Source organism: Triplophysa dalaica, chromosome 9 (genome assembly GCF_015846415.1).
Source record: "Triplophysa dalaica isolate WHDGS20190420 chromosome 9, ASM1584641v1, whole genome shotgun sequence".
Classification (NCBI taxonomy): Eukaryota; Metazoa; Chordata; class Actinopteri; order Cypriniformes; family Nemacheilidae; genus Triplophysa; species Triplophysa dalaica.
In genome coordinates, this window is record NC_079550.1 from 3,376,772 (window position 1) to 3,394,891 (window position 18,120).

Below are 18,120 nucleotides of genomic sequence, written 5' to 3' on the forward strand. Positions count from 1 at the left end.
TGTAGATTTCCACATTGTGAAACGGCAACTTGAAGTAATTCATGAAATCTTTAACATTTGTTAGTCACTGAATGCATTTGATTGAGATGTTCAGGTGGATCTAATGGCCGGTGTGGTGTAGTGATGTTTTCAGTACATTGTCTGCAGGGGCGCTGCCAGGAATTTTGGGCCCCATGACAAAAAATCAAATTGGGCCCCCTCTTCGCAGCTGTTGTCCCCACATCTCTAGGACCAAACTGTCCCATCAAAAGCTTTACATAACTCTCACAACTGTCTTGCTTCTTGTAGTTCAATGCTAGTACTAGCACAATATTTACTGCTGGTGATTTGTACATTCATGCAGGTCTAGTTTCCAGTTCACTATTTGATGCAATATTAAACACAACCATAAAAAATATGCTGATGGCTATCTTTTACAATCTCAATGTATTTATTGTAGAATTTGACAATTCTGTTAAAAAAATACTATTAATTATTATTATTAATTATTATTATAACTATTAATGAAAGATTTAAAAAAAGAAAAACGAACAAACTTAAATATATATTCACTTATCAAAATAAATTAACATCATACTCCCAAAAGAAAATGAAAACAGCAGATTTTTTAACTTAGCTGCACATGCCAACAAGAAAATAAAGTGTACATGTAAAATGGAATTTCCACACGAGGGTTATTATAGTGCTAAAAGTTTCCCTGCACTGATTAAATGGTGATTAAATGTAGGCTAACACTAGTCTGTTGCTAGCTATCTTATTTCACTATAGACATTAAGCCAACAGGTTAATACCACTCACAGACTATAGGCTACCCACCTTTCTTGGTGAAAAACTAGGTTACAGTTACACCCTTTCCTTTGTTTTTCCTCTCTCTCTTTTCTCTCTTTCCTTCTTTGAAAACCAGATTTGGTTTTAACGTTACTAGGCAACATTGTGGTCACTGTATTTCTGGCGCATGTGCTGACTGCAACTAAACACCGTCACTGAGAGTAATAAGACAGGACCAAACCATTTCATGCATATACAGCATTGTGGTCACTCAATATGGATGTTTACTTTTTGGTCAATGTGGATTTTTAACTTTTACTGCCAAATTAAATAATTGTTTTATTATATAAATATATATACTGAATTATGATGGTTAAATAATTTTATATTAGTTTTTACCTATTTTTGGGGCTCCTGTTAGTTATGGGCCCTTGAAATTGTCCTCACTTTTCCACTCTATACAGCGCCCCTGATTGTCTGATTGAGATCTCAGACCGAGAAGCTTATTATCAGCGAATAAACTCTTGTGTTACAGTGTTTACATCACACACATCTTTCGGGGTTATTTTTACTGTCACTGTTCCAATATTGGAAATTCTAGGTTTACTTTAATATTTCACATCTAAAATCTAATCCAATCATAACAAACTATATCTCATTGGACAGGTCTAAGAATAGATGTTGGTCCAGTGTTTTAAAAAATAAATTATGTAGGGGTAGTAACTTATTCATTAATGACAAGAGTGACAAAAAAGAAAAGAGAGTAAAAATAACCCGAAAGATACAACAAATTAAATGCCTCTAAATCTCACCATTCCAGTGGATCACCGAAGTTTTGCAATATAAATCCATTTTAATCCTGACAAACTATATATCATTGAAAAGCTCGAAGAATGTAGTTTTTATATTTTGGAAGTGTTTTGCAATAGAAATCACTTAATAAACTTAAATCACACTCATTTTCTCAAATGTCACCAGGCCCATTTAGGACCATTATAAATATCACATATTAATAATCATATTTTATTGAAAATCTAAAAACAAATCTAAAAAAATTAATAGGAGCATATATGACACTTAGTGGCTGTTGTTGGTGTAGCGCTTAAAAGTATCACAGAAACCACATTTATGTGATATTAGCTTGAAATTTGAAATGAAACTTGTTAAGAAGTATGCCTTTAATTTTCTGGTGTTTTTTATGTTTTAGTGACATAAGACAATGTTTATTTTCTTTTTTTAAAGTACAATTAAACTGTTATCATGTTTATTTCATTTTTTATCTCCATACACTTTTACAATAAAGTATAGAATCTCTTCTTTAAAGGTACAGTGTGTGGCATTTTGAAGGATTTATTTACCAAAATGTAATATATAATACAGAACTATGTTGTGAGTGGTGAAGAAATACCTTACAAAATGAACTGAAATGTTTATATTACCTGAGCCATTTTATGTATATACACCGCGGGCACACCCTTACATTTCATTTATCAAATTGCACAGCCATGTTTCTATAGTAGCACTACACGGACAAACTGAGCGCGTTTCGTAAAAGGAAGGAGGCACGGCACTATGTTCTTCTTCTTCGGCTGTGTTTTGGAGGCAGCTTGCAAAGCCACAATATAGAAGGATTAGCAGAAGAAGAGGAAGAACAATAACAAAATTTACTCGTCGTGTTTTTTATCAGAAATAGAAACGGTTCTTTGTTGCAATAAGAAGTGAAATTTGCGCTAATGGCGGACCACACATACTCTGCACACGAGCCGATAGAGCGTCAATCTGTGTCGTCAAAAAAAAGAAAATACGATGCAGCAAGGCCAAGACGAGACAAAAAACGGCAGAAAACTCGAATAAACATCGGCGTGGTTCTTTTCAAAAAGGAGGGCATGAAGCAGGAAACGGGATTGCTAAGCGACGCCAAAGTTTTGAGCTTTCTGCTGGACCGGTAAGTTTGTCTAATTTCCGCAATATAGGTAAACTGTTTGTTTGATAGCTTTAGCTAATAGATGAGCATGATCATCAAGAGAAGTAGCGTTTTTTCCTTGTTAATTTTAAGCACTTTGTAATTGTATCATAAGTCCTTGTTAAATGGCCGTGTGCAAATCAAGTTAGAAATCATGTTTACAATCATAATTTGCATAAATCGGGTGCAAGTTATATTATAATACTGCTTAGCTTCCACATCCTCTCTTGTGCTGTCCTCCCCGGATACGTTCCTCTGCCTCTTCCTCTCCCTTTTACTACCTGTGTTTAGTCCTGTGATTGACTCTGTGATAATGAGAAAAACATCTGCTAAGACTTTCGCGGCATTAGCAAGCCGTTTCAATAGGCAGTAAATTACGAACCAAGTTACCGTGCCAAAACATGCTATGCAAAATAAGCGAATAAATCACTGACACAATGTTAAACAAGTAACAATAATATTCACTATAACGATTAGAGTAAATGATGAATTAAGTAAATTTAATTTATTTTTCTTTGTAAATAAACCTCGTCACTTGACTTTCAAAGGTTACTCTCTGCTGTCTCAGACGACTACATCTCTGTCCTGTGTCCGTAACTTCAGTCTGTTGTTTGCCTTTGAGACGTAGATTGCAATTATCAACACCACTGATAATGGCCGCTCTCATTTACGGAACACTTTTGTCCTGTGACGGCAACCGTAGCTTCTCTAATGGGAGGGAGAGTGGGGTAGCGGAGCTGTAGGATGCAATTTCCTACATCGCCAATAGTGGCCTCTGAAACTTACACACAGAACTTGACCAAGTTTAGGTCTCTAGACCAAAGTATTCCAGAGTTACACTAATTTATATGTTGAAATCAATTTTAAACTCTACCCTCAAAAAAGGGAGATGACAGGAAGATTTGCACATGGGCAGAAAGCACACTATGAAGGGATGATGGAACAGAGATGTGGGAAGATTCTTCAAAAAAGTAAAACTACAAGACATAGTAATGTTTCTACTTTAGTAATTACTGTTATAAATTGAATAAATGCGTCTAAGATTTCACTGCAGTTTGTACATGTATGTGACAAATAAAACACTTCATAGATACTACAGTATATTTTTGTCTGTATTATAGTATTCTACATTATTTTATATGGTTTATCAGTTTATTATACACTCAAAAAATAAAGGTGCCTAAAAGGTTCATTACAGCGATGCCATAGACAGAACCAATAAGCCAAAAGTTCTTTAAAGAACCATCTCTTTCTTACTTTTAATAACCTAAAGAACCTTTTTTCACCACAAAGAACCTTTTGTGAAGCAGAAAGGTTAATTTGATGAAGGTTCTTTGTGGAAGCACTACAACAAAAAAATGTTATTCTATAGCCTCTTGAAGCGCCTTTATATTTAAAAGGTTAGTTCAGAATTCTATATATAATATTTTACAGTATACTATGATTTAATAAAGTTTTCTATAGTAAACACAATGACTTTAGTGTATTACAATATGTTTGATATGTTTTAAGTAAATACAATCCTTGGACCAAATGCTAGACTTTATGTACATATGTTTGTGTGATGTAAGTCATGGTTTAATTTAAAGTTATTCAGGTTTATTCTATTTAATTAATATTACCCATTTTTCACATTGTTTCAAAGCAGCACAGAACACAAAGATAGTCAATTGTGGCATGACCCAGTAAAGATTAAGTTTCTATGGCCTCATTATTTGTTTTATCTCTTGTCTTTTCTGTCTCTTGTCCTGCTGCAAGACTGTGTTTATTTCCCATGGTGCACATCTCTCAATATTCAAGAGCTGCTCTTCCAGCGCAGGAATTAATCTGTTTGTTTTCCCCTGAAGAAAGACCTTTCAGGTAAAAAGAGACACTGTTCCGTTTGTGTGTGTGAAAGACAGCAGAGCCGCTGGGAATCTGTTCAGCCATCACTTCTCCTGTACTGATCTGGGATCAGCGCAGTGTACTGCATGAATGTTAATGCTGTGGGTGGATTTATTCTGACCGGTACAGGTCTGGGCTTTGAGGATTGTCAGAGACCAAGGTCACGCTCAGACAGAACATAAACGCCCATGAAACCAAAAAAATACAGATTGTGCTATGATATAAATATAGTTTAAAGAGAAAATAAATATTATTTTATATGGCAATAGGGGCGATTTTTTTTAAACATGGGTCTTTTTTAGATTAATACACTTATTAAAGCAACCTGCACATCTGAATGTTCGTAATGTTTCGTACTTCAACTCAATAAATATAATAAATGTAATGCCTCATTCAAGGTGGTCCACTGACGTCAGGCCCCAACACTGCGCAAAAACCCTGGGATTTAAATTCCCGAAATATGGAAAACACTTTCGTTGTTGTCATGTGTTAGTGTAGCAATTGTAATGTACGGGTTTACACAACAGTAAATATGTTTTAAAAATCAAACACACAGTCAGCATGCTCTCGAGTGTTAACGGTGTTAACCATCCCTATCTGTTCAATTCACATTCAATGAGCACCCATCAGAAAATAAAAATTTGATGAGTTTAAATGGAGAACAAACTTTTGTTTAAGTCTCATCTGTGACTCAGAAATTTCTCCGGAGAAAAAAAGAGTCAGAAATATCACAAAAGTTTCAGAAGAGATGTCAATAATGGGTCAAAATGAGCAATCAAGTACATTCATTTTACACAAATCAAGAACCCTTCGTTCAGTAAACGAGAGGCTTGTATTATATATTATATATAAACAAGGCCTAATGGTCAATGCTATTCTCATCAATCATCAATTTAAGTATATGAATCAGTGAGTGAGTGAGTGAGTGAATGAGTGTGTGACTAAGGGAGGCAGGGATGGAGGGAGATAGTGAGTGAATGAATGACTTGAGAAGATGAGCAAATAAATAAATTGAAAGAATTCAGAAAATTCTGTGTGTTTCTTAAATACAGATATTTGTGAAAGTACGCTAAAATATCTACAGCATAACTTAAAAATAAAAGACAAACTTTACTAATTGGTGTCAAACAAATGTAGACTATTAAGTTAGATTTTTTAAATTATTCCATTGGGGTAACAATTTGTGCCACATATTTACTGTGACATATTTTGCCAAAAAAAGAGAATCACTAATAAAAACTATTGTATATTGGTTTTTCTTTATATAAAAAATAATATTTTATAAATAAAAAATATTTCTCACTCATGACACATATCATTTTTTTATATTATATTTTCATTGGTATTAAAAAATAAAGTAAAAAGTATCAAAATTAATAAAAAAAGACTATTTTCCGCTCTTAAAAGGGTAGTGTAGCCTTTCCCTCGTTCAGTACATTTCTCCAAACCATTACAAATTGTAATTTGTTTAATGTCTTTTGATGTTATGGGGAATTTTCAATAAATGAGTTTATAAAAAAATATTTCTGGTATGGAACAAGTTGTGTTAAACACTTTTTGTTTATACTGTCGTAAATAGTTTCGGCCGGAAGTAGTTTTGCGCATGCAAATCATGTTTCCGAGACGTATCAGGTTGCCACAAAGCCCTGTTTATACTCACACCTGGCTCCGCTTCGCGAGCCTCCGCTGACTGCCCGCGCACCTCCCCGAACGGACGGGCCGTTTAAACATGACGCGTTCGCCGTTGAGATATTCTTTGAAACGACAGGGGGCACACAAAGAAATAGTCCTGTAAATCCGCAGGAAGTAGAAGAGAAGTAGGAATTTTAACGGAATTACGTTAGATCATTCAAGATGGCGTCTCGTGGGCAGCTGCTCGACAAGGAAACCTAGGAGATTTTTTATTGTTGCTACTATCAAAAAAAAGGCGAAAAAGGAGATGGACTGTTCGCCCACTGCATGCCACAAAACGTGGATATGTAGAATACATCCCTCTTGTGAAGCAAATGTGTGGGATGGACGAGGAAATACATTTCAAACTATTGTTTGTTGATTTAATACAAATTTTCATCAAACATTTTGTTCGCTCTTTAATTTCTGTGCATAATGCAGACACATGCGACTGTGTACAAGAGTTAACCATACCAAATTAATAAAACGGAGCCCAAAATAAAACAATATGAGACTTTGAAAGGACAGAAATGTCAATAAACAATTTGTTCATAACATTGCAAAACAGAGTTTTTGCCAATTTAATCATTCATGAAACCTTGCTCTTTGATCATTAATTGCTTTTTGAAAGCTCAGAATATTCTCAATTGGGTTTCATTGAAGTATCTATTTAGAGAGAATATAAGGAATAAAACGAGAATGAAATATTGAGATCTTAAATAATAGTATGAGCATATAACCCCGGTTCTGTCAACCTTGCACTGGTTACCTATAAAGCATCGCATTAACTTTAAGATCTTGCTTTTTACCTATAAAGCCCTACATGGTCTAGCGCCGCAATATTTGAATGAACTTCTATTGTAATTACAATCCTCCACGTGCATTACGCTATCAGGTGTCCTGTCAGTTAGTAATACCTAGAATTTCAACATCAAGTACAGGTGGTAGATCCTTTTCTTATCTAGCGCCTAAACTTTGGAATATTCTTCCCTGCACTGTCCGGGAGGCAGACACACTCTGTCAGTTTAAATCTAGACTAAAGACGCATCTTTTTAATCTTGCATACACTGAACTTCCATAATATTAATTCTCAGAGGATTTAGGCTGCATTATTTAGATCAACCGGAACCAGGAACACATTCAACAACAAATGATGTACTTGTTGCATCAAAGAGTGCAGAACAGTACTCTCTCAGCCAGTCTTGTCTTTTTGTTCCAAGGTTACCGCAGGATGCAATTCATGCCCAGACCTGATGGCAGAGCTGAGAATGGGAACCGATGACCTGACAAGAGCTGAGATGGATAAAGGACGCAGCAATTTGACAGTATTTTTCTACAACACTTCAAATGCTATTAGATTGTTAATGATAATCTTAAATCTATAATTTACCTTATTCGTAAGTGTTATGTTCTTATCTCTTTTATATAACATGAATAATACGCTGAGACAAGTGCCATGATAACTCACGTGTATTTACTAAGAACTCAGGCTTCTTCATATATTGTTACAACATGCAAAACGATGCGCTCGAGCGCCCTCAAGTGCACAGAGACATTAAGTGCATATATCACATATTCCTCCCCACATAATGTTGTTGTACCCAATTCAATAGCCATGTTATGTACACTTAACATAAACAGAAGGTGTGTCTTTTCTTTTTCGTTACTCTTCTATATATATTGCATGACACAATTAAACACCTACGTAACACAGTACTTCTAGTAATACCAGAAATATAGAACAACTGTGAATGAACATTATTACAATCATTAGATTAACTATGGGGTTTACCCTCTTAAACCAAACTTAGAAACATAGCTTACCAAAATGTATACGACTTAAACCTCCTAGGTGAACCTTATGGGCTAAACCGTACTGTGGGCTTAATGGTACGTTCAGGGTATCTCTAAGTCTCTTTGTGTGGAGAACCTAACATCTCCACCAAATCGTTTGGTAATGAAACCACAGGCTGTGTCCACCCAGTCTGGACTGGTTCGGAACTCGGAAGTGATACTACTTCTGACACCGAATGTTCACAAGGAGCTGTCTCACGAACATCCTTGACCTCTGGTCCCAGGTCATCTCCATTGTCACAGTTAGTTAGGCGAGCCAACATCTGATCAACATGACGCCTCCAGTGAACTGATAGTCCCACATCAACAGTATATGACACAAGCACAGTCTTTGCTGAAACAACCCCAGGTGTCCACTTCTTTCCCCTTCTATAATCACGCACCAGTACTTTGTCACCCACCGCAAAAGTTCTGTCTTTAGCATCCATGGGCGTTAGTCAACATGTGTCAGGACCCACTCACCTTCGTAATCATACTTTAGATTTAATACTTTCTTATGGTATAAATGTGGACGATGTTAAAATCGTTCAGCAGAGTGAAGATATTTCGGATCATTATCTGATATTATGTTTGCTTCAATGGCCTACGGCTGCAAATCAAACTCCTTGTTACAAATATGGTAGAACGATTACTTCAACTACCAAAGATGCGTTTCTCGATAATCTGCCTGAATTGTCTAAAATATCTAGCATGAGTAATAACGTTGACGATTTTGACACTACTATTGAAAATTTTAACTCTACTTTCTCGGAAATATTAGACACAGTTGCTCCTCTGCGTTTAAAGAAAATTAAAAATAGCAGCCCAACACCGTGGTATAATGAACACACTCAGACTCTAAAAAAAGCATCCCGTAAAATGGAGCGCAACTTTAAGAAAACAAATTTAGAGGTATTTCGTATAGCATGGAAGGATAGTACTCGAAATTACAGGAATGCCATAAAAACGTCTAGATCCGCCTACTTTTCAACACTAATAGAGGAAAACCATCACAACCCTAGGTTCTTATTTAACACCGTGGCTAAATTAACAAAAAATAAGTCGTCATCGACGTCAGATTCTGATTATCAGCATAACAGTGATGAATTTATGAACTACTTCACGAGTAAAATCCAAGATATAAGAGAAAAAATTATAACAATGCAACCTGTAGTGAAATCCGCTGAACAAACTAACTACAGCACCCCTAAGGAGAAATTGCAATTATTTTCTACAGTAGATCACGATGAACTGTCTAAAATCATTAGATCATCTAAATCAACAACATGCATGCTAGACCCTATACCTACAAAACTACTGAAAGAAATGCTCCCAGAAATTATAGATCCTCTTCTTAGTATTATTAACTCATCTCTGACATTAGGACATGTGCCTAAAGCAATTAAGGTGGCTGTTATAAGGACTCTTTAAAAAAAAAACCAAACTCGACCCTAAAGAACTAGGTAATTACAGGCCTATATCGAATTTACCTTTTATATCTAAAGTTCTGGAAAAAGTAGTTTCAACTCAATTATGCTCCTTCCTCCAAAGGAATGACATTAATGATGAATTCCAGTCTGGATTTCGAGCATGTCACAGTACAGAGACTGCTTTGATCAGAGTTACAAATGATCTGCTTTTAGCGTCTGACCGTGGCTGTATTTCGTTATTGGTGCTGCTAGACCTCAGTGCTGCATTTGACACCATTGACCACAGCATACTTCTACATAGACTCGAAAATTACGTCGGCATTAACGGAATAGCTTTGAAATGGTTTAAGTCTTATTTATCCGACCGTTTTCAATTTGTAGCAATAAACAATGAGGTGTCCCGCAAATCACAAGTCCAGTACGGTGTACCACAGGGCTCAGTCTTGGGACCCCTGCTCTTCGCATTATACATGCTACCTCTAGGAGATATAATAAAGCGACACGGAATTAGCTTTCACTGTTATGCTGATGATACTCAACTTTATATTTCCTCGATGCCTCATGAAACCCAGCAGTTTCATCGAATAAAGGATTGCATAGTTGACTTAAAAATGTGGATGAGTAACAATTTTTTACTACTAAACTCGGACAAAACAGAAGTGTTACTTACTGGACCGAAAACTGCTATGCGTAACAACCAAGAATACTGCTTAACGATTGACGGATGCTCCATAAAATCCTCGTCATCAGCTAAGAATCTTGGCGTTGTATTCGACAGTACTCTCTCATATGAAAGCCATGTCGCCAACACCTGTAAAATTGCATTTTTCCATTTTAAGAATATATCTAAATTACGTCATATGCTGTCACTGTCAGATGCAGAGAAATTAATTCATGCATTCATGACATCAAGACTAGATTACTGTAATGCACTTCTAGGTGGTTGCCCTGCGGGCCTATTACAAAAACTGCAACTGGTTCAAAACGCGGCAGCTCGAGTTCTTACACGTACAAAAAAGTATGAGCATATAACCCCGGTTCTGTCAACCTTGCACTGGTTACCTATAAAGCATCGCACTATCTTTAAGATCTTGCTTATTACCTATAAAGCCCTACATGGTCTAGCGCCGCAGTATTTGAATGAACTTCTATTGTATTACAGACCTCCACGTACATTACGCTCTAAGGGGTCTTGTCAGTTGGTAATACCTAGAATTTCAAAATCAAGTGCAGGTGGTAGATCCTTTTCTTATCTATCGCCTAAACTTTGGAATATTCTTCCCTGCACGGTCCGGGAGGCAGACACACTCTGTCAGTTTAAATCTAGACTAAAGACTCATCTTTTTAATCTTGCATACACTACACCTCCATAATATTAATCCTCAGAGGATTTAGGCTGCATTATTTAGATCAACCGGAACCAGGAACACATCCAACAACAAATGATGTACTTGTTGCATCAAAGAGTGCAGAACAGTACTCTACTCTCAGCCAGTCTTGTCTCTTTGTTCCAAGGTTACCGCAGGATGCAGTTCATGCCCAGACCTGATGGCAGAGCTGTGAATGGGAAGCGGTGACCTGACAAGTGCTAAGAGGATAGAGCTGGATAAAGGTCGCGACAACTTTGTTTTTCCTACAACATTTCAAATGCTATTAGATTGTTAATGATAATCTTTAATCCTTAATTTTTATATTTTTATTAAGCCTTGTTGTGCAAGCACTGTTGAGCTTGTGCAGAGGCAGCAGCTTTTGCCAGAGGGGAACTGGAATCCCCTGGTTGGGCCTGGGTTCCCCTGAGGTTTTTTTTCTCGATGGGAGTTTTGGGTTCCTCACCACCGTTTGCATATTGTTTTGCACTATCTGCCTGGCCGGGGGGGCTGCTTTAGAATTCATACTTGTATTAAATGTGTCTCATGTACAGCTGCTTTGTAACAATGAAAATTGTAAAAAGCGCTATATAAATAAAGTTGAGTTGAGTTGAGTTTAGCATGCGCTTGGCGTCGCTGACACTGTTTACTTTGTGCTTTTTCAACCACAGAGGCAACATTAGGCTTCAACATGTCTAAACGAGATCGCAATCTGCGATGCAGAAACAACATGGCTGGCGATTCCTCGGTGGTAGCGTGTGGGGTGTTTCGGTATGCGAGTAGGAAGGTGTCCAGCCTTTGTTGGATTGAAGCTGACCCCTTAGAACAACGCAGTGCACGCATGAATGTTTGAACCAAGCGCTCCGCCAAGCCGTTTGTAGCCGGGTGCAAAGGTGCTGAACATGTATGTGTCACTCCGTTAGCATTGAGAAATGTCTGGAACTCCTCCGAAGAAAACTGAGGCCCATTGACGCTAACGAGCACTTCTGGAAGTCCATAACGACTAAACAGTCCCCTCAGTACCTGAATGGTCTTAGTAGATGTAGTTGATTCCATCACACACACCTCAGGCCATTTGAAGTGAGCCTCCACTACTACGAAGTACATGTGTCCTTCAAATGGACCTGCAAAGTCCACATGTATCCGTTGCCACGGTGACTCTGGCCAGTTCCACGGGTGTAATGGTGATGGACCAGGAGCTTTTTGTGTCTGTTGGCATGAGTGACAGGTTTTTGACAATTGTTCAATTTGAGCATCAATACCAGGCCACCAGACATAACTTTGTGCATTTGCCTTCATCCTTACGACCCCTGGATGTCCCGAGTGCAATTCTGCTAGTACCCTGGATCTTAGGTGGAATGACAACTCTCCAACCCCACATAAGACACCCCAGTTGCATCGTCAACTCATCTTTCCTGTTCACATACAGGGCAAGCACATTGTTTGAATCTGTGACTTGTGGGAAACGTCCAGTTAACACCAACTCCATTACTTGTGACATAGTGGAGTCAGATCTGGTTTCCTTACAAACATCTGAACACAACACTGGCAAGGAATCAAGATGCTTTATTTGAAGCAACTCTACAGAATCCTGTTTGACTTGGGAGGCGGTAGGCAGGGGAAGTCGCGATAACGCATCTGCATTGCAGTGGTGTGCAGCATATCTATACTGGATTTCATAATCGTAGGCTGCCAGCAACAAAGCCCAGCGCTGCATCCTTGCCGCAGCCATAGATGGAATGGCTTTTGTTGGACTGAAAATTGTTGTCAGCGGGCGGTGGTCTGTGAGCAACGTGAACTTTCGGCTGTACAAATATTGGTAGAATTTTCTTACTCCAAAGACAATCCCAAGTGCCTCCCTTTCAATTTGAGCATAGTTTTGCTCCGCCTTACTCAGCGATCTCGATGCAAAGGCTATTGGCCTTTCCTGCCCATCTGGGAGTATGTGTGAGATGACGGCTCCAACACCGTATGGCGATGCATCACAGGCCAGTCTGATCGGTAACTGTGGATCATAATGTGTCAAAACTCTCTGTGACAACAACAACTCTTTCGCCTTATCGAATGCATCCTGGCACTCGTGAGACCACAGCCACTGCTTCCCTTTGCACAGAAGAGCATTGAGGGGTGCTAACACTGATGCAAGGTTGGGGATAAATCGACTGTAATAGTTTATAAGTCCCAGAAATGAACGAAGTTGACTGACGTCCGTCGGGACAGGCGCATCCACGATTGCCCTGACCTTTTCTGGTGACTTATGCAGACCCTGAGCATCTATGCTTTGTCCTAAATACCCCAGCGAATCTTTAAAGAATTCACATTTGTCGCATTGGACACATAGCCCAAACTCATTCAGACGACTGAGAACTGCATCGACATTCTTGAAATGTTGCTCGTCATTCGACCCAGTCACTAATATATCGTCCAAATAGCAATGAACATTGGGAAGGCCCTGTAAAATCTGATCCATGGCCCTTTGGAAAATTGCAGGAGCCGAAGCAATGCCGAATGGTAAACGATTGTAACAGAAAAGCCCCTTTGACGTGGTGACTGTGAGACACTTACGTGAGCTTTCTGCCACCGGAACTTGTAAGTACGCATTTGAGAGATCCAATTTGATGAAACGTTGGCCCCCCGCTAACGATGCGAATAAATCCTCTATTCGTGGAATCGGGTAACGTTCCACACACAAAGCAGGATTCACTGTCACCTTAAAATCTCCACAAATTCTCACGTCTACATTCCTTTTTACCACAGGTACGATCGGCGTGGCCCACTCACTGCAAGTCACAGGGGAAATGACCCCTTAATCCAGTAGGCGATTTATTTCGGCCTCCACCTTTGGTTTCAAAGCATAAGGAACATTGCGTGCTTGGCAAAATCGTGGCTGAAACTCTGGTTTGAGTGACACAGTGGCTTCGATACCTTTAAGTAAGCCCAGTTCCTTCCTGAAGACATTTTTGTATCTTGCTAACACTGTCTCAAGTGTATCCTGTGTCCACGTCTGTTGTGCACAGTGGTTTGTGAGCTAGTCGTGCATTATACAGTTCTCTTGAAATTAAAGAGACAGCAGCTCCCATGTCCAATTCCATTTCCAAAATTTCTCCTTCTACTATTGGCTTTAGGCAGATGTGTGACAATTCCTCTTTCCTAGTCATCACATGCAGTGCAAGCTCTGAATTCGTAGTATCATCACTCGATGAGTCTTTCACATTCATCTGATGCACTTTCTTTCTCTGTCGCAATTTTTTTGTGCTCCTTGGCTTTAACTTTTTGCTGTCAGTAGTGTGTTTCCCTTTAATTCTACACACTCTGGAAATGTGTCCTTTTCTACCACAATTGTGGCACTGCAGTTCTTTGTAATGGCAGTCTTTCTCATCATGGTTCGTTCTACCACAACGATAACATTTGCGACCTTCTTGCTCTTGCAACGACAGTGCGTTCACTTTCAAAAAGCCACTTAACTGTTGCGATTCTCTTGTTGCCGTTTCCATGGACACTGCAATCTCCACTGCCTTTTGGAACGTGAGCGCTGCTTCCGTCAGCAGCCGTTTCTGCACAGACTCCGTTTTCAGTCCGCACACGAAGCGATCTCTTAAAGCATCCTGCAGATATGTCCCAAATTCGCAGTGTTCACTAAGCCTTTTTAAAACTGCGACATACTGTACTACTGTTTCTGTCTCCAGTTGACTGTGTTTATGAAACCTAAATCTGAAATCACGATCGGTTTCGGAGAGAAATGTTCTTTCAAACAGTCACAATGTCATCGTATGATTTAGCCCCAGGCTTATCCAGAGTAATTAAACTTCGCAACTTCGTTTATCGTCTGCAATGTCATTTGCCGAAAGAAAGTGTTCAAACCTTTCCATGTAGGTAACCCACTGTTCGCCTGACTCATCAAAGGCATCCATATGACCGATAAACACAGCCATTTTTGTCGGGTTGTTGCTCCACGAGGTCACTACTTTGGTCAGATCTGCCGTAAACAGTAGCCAGTTGTCTCCCGTCGCATTAGATTATGAGTTCGACATAGGTAATCCTCATCGCCAATATGTTATGTTCTTATCTCTTTTTATAACATGAATAATACGCTGAGACAAATGCCATGATAACTTACGTGTATTTACTAAGAACTCAGGCTTCTTCATATATTGGTACAACATACAAAAGGATGCGCTCGAGCGCCCTCAAGTGCATAGAGACATTAAGTGCATATATCACAGTAAGTGTATTCATTTTTTTATTTAGCCTTGTTGTGCAAGCACTGTTGAGCTTGTGCAGAGGCAGCAGGTTTTGCCAAAGGGGAACTGGAATCCCCTGGTTGGGCCTGGGTCCTCCTGAGTTTTTTTTTCTCAATTGGAGTTTTGGGTTCCTCGCCACCGTTTGCATATTGATTTGCACTATTTGCCTAGCCGGGGGGCCTGCTTTAGAATTTACAAGTTAAACATAATTAATATTGCATATAAGAATTTATAGTCCGTTTAATATTTGACCTGTGGTTCTCTCTCCTTTTTCTCAAATGTGTGCTTTCACTGTGCGTGTGTGCGTCTATGTCAATGTGTGTAAGTATGTATGCATATTGTGTGTGTGGAGCATTTGTATATCTGTCTTTCGTTGTTTTCACCTTTTTTCTTGTTTCTACAGGTATGTACCTTTAGTTGTTTTTCTTTTATTCAATGTTTCTCATGTACAGTTGCTTTGTAACAACGAAAATTGTAAGAAGCGCTATATAAATAAAGTTAAGTTGAGTTAATATTGACTTGACAAATTTGACAAACTGTTTGACACATTATTGAAATCCTATCTGAAACTCTAAAGACTGAGGACATAGCTGAGAACCAGATGAGACTTCATTTATTCTCACCTATGTCTAGGATACATAATTGAGATATTAAAGAGATCTCGTGTGATTTTTATTTCTATGAGTGTTTTTGATGATTTTGAATTGTAAAACAGAATGAGTATCAGAGTTAATCTAGGAGGCAAAATAATCTTTCAGGGATTGAATTAATGAGATTCTCAATCTTAGCAGATAGAGAGAGTAAAAGAATCACAGGTGTGTTATCGAAATAATTATAAACAAATAATATCTCTCAATGTGATTTATTCAAGCAGAACGTGTTCCTGGATGTTTTTCAATTCTAGAACAATATTCTTATCAAACATTCACCTTCCCTTGTGTCTTCAGGGCTTGTTAAGGGTCTTGGTAAGTGTAATACATCTCCATAAAATGGAAGGAAGGAGTCGGGAACCGGCAAACATTCAAAACATTTAATAACAGAAATAAAAACAGCCAGCGGCCCCTCACGGACGACCGCCGGCGAAATAACATAAACACAAGTATAAATACAAATACAAACATAACACAAGTTCGGGCCCGGTCCTCTCTCCTCGATGGTCCGGTCGCTCGTTCCTTTTATATGCTGCCTATCTCCTACGTGATTCGAGCCCGGTGTGCGCACAGCTGGCGCTAATTCACAATTACTCACCGGACTCGAACCACGGTCTCGCCCCGCCTACTCAACTACAGTAAGATTGTGAGATTTTGATCATATTTATTTTAGAAAGACCCTCCGCCTCAATGTATAAACCAAAACGAGTACACAAACACACAAACAGATGATTCCCATTGCAATTCATAACACATCCCAACAATACAAAGCATTGAACAGGTTTATATGAATGCTTCAGCGGTGTTGGATCAGAAACACGTCCTGCTTGACTACACAGAAACAACAGTGAGTCACAGCGGTGAGATGATAAATACTGAACGTGTTGATACATAAACATGACTATTCGTACGTTAATAATATCATGGTTTGGGTGTCAATGCTTCAAATTTTAAGGTTCTGAGTGAAATTTCAGTGGTTTCATTTCAGACATTTGGGTGCAATTTTGAGGAAATGTTTATATAAGAGAATGCATAAACTTTTTTTAAAATAGGTGATGTTGGTGTGAGTCAGAGAGACACTCTTGTGAGATTCTCATTATCAGTGGCTTTGGTGGGATTTAGAGGTATGTTTCATGCACACAGCTCATTACTCACAGTAAATGTGTGAAATAGCTGCGTCTGCTGAATCTTCAGCTGTTTTAAAACAAATCTTTGTGTTTCAAAGAGGAGAAACATGACTAAAGAGCCTGTAAACCCACACCATCACAGAGAGATAGAGAGAGAGAGAGAGAGAGAGGAGAGAGAAGAGAGAAAAATGCAGAACCTCAGGTTATAAACTGAAGCTTCGATCACCATCAAGCTATCATTTCAGAATCCTCACTCACATTCCCCGTAAGAAAAATCGCAAATGAGACCTTTTTAATATCTCTTTTATTTATACTACACATCAATCAGACTAAACTGAGATCAAACGGAAACTCTTGCTTAAGTCTCATCCATGTCTCACAAATGAGTTTCAGAAGAAATGTTAATGTCTCAATCTGAGCTCAGATTTGTCAAATCAAAAAACAATATTATTGATCTTAATATGAACTCACAAATTTTTCATCAAATTCACTGAAATCCAGATTATTTTACCTCAATAATCTACATTCAAATGAATGAAAAGGAATGAAATGAGAGTGTAACTGTGTAAACACATGAAGAGAATGGAGGTTTCATTCTCTTTTTATTCCTTCCTGAGAAGTTTATATTTTTAATATATGTATGCGTATATGAAACACAAATGAGAACTCCATCAATTGTCCTGAGCAACACCTGAGAAATTTGGAATCAGAATATTCTGGATTTTGTGAGAATTTGTATTTCAGATTGTTTTTGTTATTGTATTTATATCTGATATTTTTTTCAAAACCTGGCTCATGTAAAGCACATCAGATATCTTTTTGCTTTAACAGAAACAGAATAAGGGTTTAATACTTAAATAATAAAATAAGAGAGACACAGAGAATTGTGTTCTTTAACTCTTTTTTTCTTTAGTCTTTAGTTGAACAGTAAATGTCGTGACTCATTATGTGAACACAGCGGCTCTTCGGAAACACATGGAGAGTGAATCTGACAGGAATTTAGAGATTTATACCACAAGAGGCCATTAGTGCCCAACTAAATATCACCATAAGACCCAGCAGAAATCTGCAGAAATATTTGTGACTGTACATGAAACTGCTGCAGATTTAGAAACAAATGACGGTTGAAAGATAATTGATCAATGTTTTTCTCTTCTGTTTGATGATGTCAAAGCCATATTAATAA

The 18,120-nt window shown here is 38.2% G+C and overlaps 1 pseudogene; it reads right to left on the reverse strand.

Annotated features, from left to right (window-relative positions):
- Positions 1-18,120, reverse strand: part of LOC130428673 (uncharacterized protein K02A2.6-like) — a 30,474-nt pseudogene that overhangs the window by 5,464 nt on the left and 6,890 nt on the right.